The sequence below is a fragment of the Hyalella azteca genome, unplaced genomic scaffold (genome assembly GCF_000764305.2).
Source record: "Hyalella azteca isolate HAZT.00-mixed unplaced genomic scaffold, Hazt_2.0.2 contig6372, whole genome shotgun sequence".
NCBI lineage: Eukaryota > Metazoa > Arthropoda > Malacostraca > Amphipoda > Hyalellidae > Hyalella > Hyalella azteca.
In genome coordinates this window covers 104,664-110,743 of record NW_025936535.1, presented here as the reverse complement: position 1 = coordinate 110,743, position 6,080 = coordinate 104,664, and positions in this window count along the sequence as shown.

Here is a 6,080-nt window from a genome sequence, read left to right as displayed (position 1 = left end):
TATGATGGCTGATCTTAATTAACTTATATCATTAGTGAACTCCAAGTTTCTAAGTATCGCATGCGTTCATGCGTCCGTGCTCTTCGTTTAATTTGACTATTAAGAGCTTGACGGAGGTCGGGGTCAGAAAATTATGCATGGGTTACCGTTAACAGTGTAAATGAGCTCCTAAGCCCGTCGTTTTGAAACATATGAACATTGCTCTGCTGAAATTATCATGATATGAACTCAAAACTCTGTTTAAATTACAATAATATGAAATCAGAACTCTGTTCAAATTAAAATAACATGTACCAACATCAAATTCAAATTTATATGATAATTATAGAAGCAGCCCTCTGTTGATATGGCAAAATATCGCCATGAATAAAATACAACCAAAAAACAAGTTTGTTCTGGCCAGTGTAGGCGGTTCTTTTCAAGGGACGCTGAAACTTGTAACTGAAGTTGCTTCTTAATAAAAATCCTTCTTAATTAAAGACAAAAAAGCAAATGTACAATTAACTTAAATGATTTTCCTGCCAAAAAAAGCGAAGAACTAGAAATGGCTAATCGTGCAAAACAAAAAGTAGATACGGAATTAGTAAAGCCGATGAGCTTTTTTCGTTTTCATTTAAGCACGTTGATTTCCTTCCGCATTGAGCAGAATTAACTGTGCTCTAGAGTATAATGCAGCTCAAGCGAATCGATAATATTTAAGTGCATTTTTTAAATTAGATTAATTATTTTCGATCTCATTAACTTCAATGTGAATAATTCATTGCATTCTGTGGATGGTTTCAATTTATATGATGTTTCAGATTTAAAAATTTTTTTCAATTTCTCTGCCATTCCAAATATTTCTAAAGAAATTAATGTTATACCATCATATTATGGCCGAAGTTAGCTTACATTTTGAATCATGGCCAAAAATCTCGAAATAATCGCCAATACCTACTGGAAATAATTTTTTTCTGAAAATGTCGATAGAACCTTTGATTCACTTGCTATATGGGGGGGGGCAATTAGAGAGTTTCGTTACTGCTTTTAACTTCATCGGATGAATGAAGTTGCCCTGCCCCTATAATTCTATAATTTTTAAAATTATTTGCCATGATTTTATGATGATCATTAGTTTTAGCCCGTATGTCATTTTATACAACCAATTTCTTGGTAACACCCATTTTCATCCTCTATGCCTTTCAAGATTAATCATCTTCACCAAATATTTGGAACTCGACAGCAAATAAAATAAAATATTATTATTAAATGGTTATCATTTATACCAGACAGCAAACAAACGTGTTTATATCATGTCAAAGGAATGGATCATTAACAAATAAACGACAAAAAACACGCAACCCATAAAGTTTAAAGCTCCATTGAGTTTGAGTCTTGTCATTGAAATCAGGATTTGGGACTGAAGTGAATCAAAATTATGAACGTGATATATAATGTGTATTACGTATGTTTTTTCTGATTCTGATACTCGTCCAAGTTAATTGAATTTTTGACCTGGGAATTGGGGGCTACGAGAGATCAAAGAAATCAAAATATAAAAATTTAAAATAAATTTATTTAAATTAATTAAGGATTTTTCTTTCAACGCGTTGCAACTGTAAACAATTTGAAGTCAGCACAGGAAGAAAAGGTCGAAACATTTCAATGTGTTTCTATCATTATACTGACATATGCTAATAAAATTATACATATATATATATATATATATATATACTCAGACCGAACACATTCTGCTTATTGACTTCTTAATTGATGTTAAGATCCTTTTCATTTGAATTAAATCGTTTATACGCAACTTCAATTTTCATCACCCCTTAATCTTCTTCATAGTCAGCAATTGTTAGCTGTCTAAATTTACGAACGAAAACGACCAATTGTCAGCCGGAACACATTTAGAACGAATATATTTAGAAAATCCTTCATACATCCTCGCTCAAATATTCGCTATACATTTACAGTAAGACAACTCCGGACGCCTGTCTCTATTACAGTGGCTGTGCAGATGATGGCTGGAGAGATGTGCTACGTAAAATTGACGCACTCTTGCGACGAAGCAAGCGTATCTTGATGAGTGATCCAATCTCGTGTGTAACTATTTTCACTTGAGGTGGAAATTTGACTAAATAATTAAAAGAAGATAACGTATACGCTGGACAGCTATATGGTATTATAAAAAGTTTTAATTCTCAATTTCATTTGACTCCAACATTTCTAAACGTCTCTTCCTCGAAGTTCAATATAAATGATTTGTCCCAATGCATCTTAACACAAGTACTCGTCTTGCCTGTCACTGGTGTCATAGCCCAAGTCGTTGGCGGTGGCCTTCAGTCAAGGCATACAATAACATAAGGGGTGCAGTACTGCAGTGTGCTTCGTACACTTCGTGGGAGAGGATGTTATAAAAACTGTCTGCGGATGCCATTCGCGAACGATGTTCTGGTAGCGTTTGCGCGAAATACTTAACTTAGAAGAGAAGAAACGAATTCAAATGTGCTTAAATTATTTTAACTTTGCCTTGGTGGAACGCGAGTGCAATGCAACATGTAACAGCTTGTGGAACGCATTTTAATTGTGTTGTTACTTTTCCGTTATCTTTCCAATTATCTCCGTTGCCTTGATTAATCTACTTTACGTTAATAATTGAATTTCCACTTTATATCAATCGAATTTCGTTCAAATGACTGATATATACGCTAACCATTATACAATTTGAAATTGTTGCCTTAATTACGGTTAGAGAATTAATTAATTAAACATCTATATGATAGCATGTGATATAGTGAAACAATATGCATTTAAATTGCAAAAATGCTAGTGTCATCTCTGTGTTACACATCTCTAATATTAATGAACGACACCAAAAAATTGTTACCAATTTATCAGTGGCAATCCACTCATCTCAAAATTAAACATTATTGTGAGCGATTGAGGCAAATAAAATTAGAGATTTAGCACCTGCAAGCTAATTAGAACTATACCTCAATCTGAACTGTTCATTCAGAAATCTTGATAGACTCCATTAGAATTCAGTAACTACAAGAAAATCAAGTCTTTTTCAAACAATAATAACCTATAGCGGGGATATGTCAAGATGTGGGTGGAGATTGTGTTGTTGTTTGTGTTGGTGTTGGTGTACGCGGTGCTGAGGGACAGGCGCCCCCGCAACTGCCCCCCTGGTGAGTCATTCTTCGAACTTATTATAGTGCCTATCCAGTCATAAATTCATGATGGATGTTGTAACTCTTTTAACTACATCTTTGTATCATATTTATTAAGCTAGTTATTGCATTGCATTCTATGCCAATGTTGTATGCAATTGAAATTAATATAAACGTGGAGATTGCATTTCACTAAAATCTTCCCATGCAACTCCTCGTTAAACTTTACCGTTGTAAATTGATATTTCAGGTTCTATGGAGATCCCGTTTCTTGGACGACTACCCTTTTTCGATGAAAAAGTTGGGGAATATTTACGAAAACACTACGGTGATATCGTCTCGTTCGTAATAATGCTCAGTCTTTGCAATAATACTTACGTGAAGCAACATGATCATCACGATTTGCTCATACCAATTTGCCCATATTGTTGATAAACACTATGGGTATGAACAGTGTGGAAAACACAATACCTTCTATAAATACTTGCTTGTGGAAATTTACAGAATTTCGTTTCCTATTCATTATCGTGTAATAATTAGACTTTCCTAACAGTGATAATTTGAAATTGATCTTAAAATTATGAACAGTTCAATGACTATTAGTTCCATAAGATTGTATTTACTGTAGTATAATTTCTTAGAGTAATTACTGGCTGGTCTAATTGACCGAACGACTCTAGTCGTGACCAAGAGACTGGGCTAAATCCGTTACATTTCCATTGTTCATTCCCGAATGCTACAGGTAACGCACGGGAACCTCTCGTTTCTTGTTTGACTGCAATATCGTCAATGAGGTCATGACGAGACTGGAATTTTCTATCCGCCCAAATTATTCTCCTTTCTCAGCGTAGATGATCAAAAAACTGGTGGTAAAAATGTCCTAATGACATTTAGGACATTTTATTTTTTATTTTACAACTTATAACCTGCTAATGGCCACCCAAACCAAAAAAACTCTTCTTCCACCTACCCATTGGCACCGGTGACGTATCGATGAGCCACCGATGGCCATCTGTAAAATTAAGTCGATCAAATTTGTTTCCGTTATTTTCAAATCCGATACATTTGCATTCACTGATATCGCTTGCATCATACGACATCACGTTCTGAGGACTACTTCATCCTCCAGGGCAGTACAAGTAACAATGTCAGACATGTATCGGGAACAAATTATCACATTACCAGACACATACCTCGTGAGCAATCGACTTGAAGATCACTCCCTGCCTGCAGGATTCGAACCCCGATCTCCCTTGCGCGAATTCAAGCCTCTGCCGTTGAGCCATCGGAGAGGACTTGTGGCTCGCGTCATTTGAAGAGACTTGATTGAGGTACTGAGTTTTAATTTCATCAAACGACAAAAGTTTATGTTACCACCATGATGATTAGATGGTTCCATTGCTCATTATATATGAACATGCTGCTATATTCGAGTAAACAGCCGCTGGAAGAAGCTTCGTTTATCCATAAAGAACAATGGTTCAGCTCAGAGTAACATCTACGGGAAATTGTCGATAAGTATCGAAGTTTCATAAAGCTAACATTACACCAATTTTGACAGAGGGTCGGTTCGAAATATTTTCGCCAAGAAATTTCTTGCAAGAAATAAGAAATTGATATCACTCGATGATTTTTAAATGTTAGGCGTAAAATAACTCCATGCATCACTGCGTGTCACTATTTTTCTCTAGCCTAATCTGTAGGCTAGGAACGAGGTCCCAGAAGGAGTCCTAGAATTTGAAACAAGAACCAACACCAGGGGTCATAGCTATAACTAAAAAAACTGCGTTGTAACACATCCATGCGACATTTCATCTCGCTTCGTGTCACCGACATGTGGAACAGCCTCCCTGACAGCATCGTTGACGCTCCCAGTATGAACGCCTTCAAGAACAGACAGGACGAAGCTATGCAGGAGCATATGTTGAGTCTTGAAATGCCTAGCACCTTACGGACCAGGCAATAAGTCCAGCAGCTATCTCAATCAATCGTCAGTTATGTAAACATCAGGTTCAGAAGCCGCAGCCCATGTGGAATCAAGTCACAAAAAGTACAAGAATCGACAACAGGCCATGGGCCTATTACTTCAGTGCCCACAATTCTATTCTTTTCTATTCTATTCTATAATCTTTCAAGTAATCAACGTTAATGACCACGCATGGCGCATCATCCTGATTTGTCAGCGGTGAGCTTCAGTCGCTTAATTAATGTATGATAGCTTCAGTCTGCTTTCCGTATTTCTACAAGGAGGTTCAGAACATACATCGTGCCTATGATTTACGCATATACAATACGTGTCTAGTGTTGATGTGAATCGAGTAGTAACATCGCATGTGCGAATCGACATTGACCCACCTAAGAAAAGCTGGCATTGAATGAAGTGTTGCTGAAGCCGATCTGTTTTTTCGAACAGTTTAAAGAACGCCAATTGGATGTTAATTTATATCAATTTTCAGTATAATTGAATGTGTCATTCGTATTCATGGCAATTATTCAAGCGACTTCTAATCCTCAAGTGTCCTATTTAAATTATTAAAATCGTAACTATATATACTCGTAATTGAATCAAAATGCAATAAAAAATTGCTTTCACATTAAGTGTTTTTCCGCACGCAAATTCTGAAATATCGATTAAGTAAATTTTTCGATTGAAATCCTTTCCAAAATCATTTCAGAGACGATGAAAATTATGTGTGAAAAATTTTAAATTTCTTTATCCTGGAAGTGTCCAAAACAATCCAGACTCGCAGCGGTCTAAATGACTGCATTATTCTCTCCATTAAAAGCAATTGTTAAATTGTAGAAATCTCACTGTCTCGTCTACACAAAGCATGCCCGACATATATATAATATTTGAGTAACTTAAGATTGGTAGTCAGAATTGGGCGAAGTCTGAGTATTCGCGACCACGATGTAAAATCC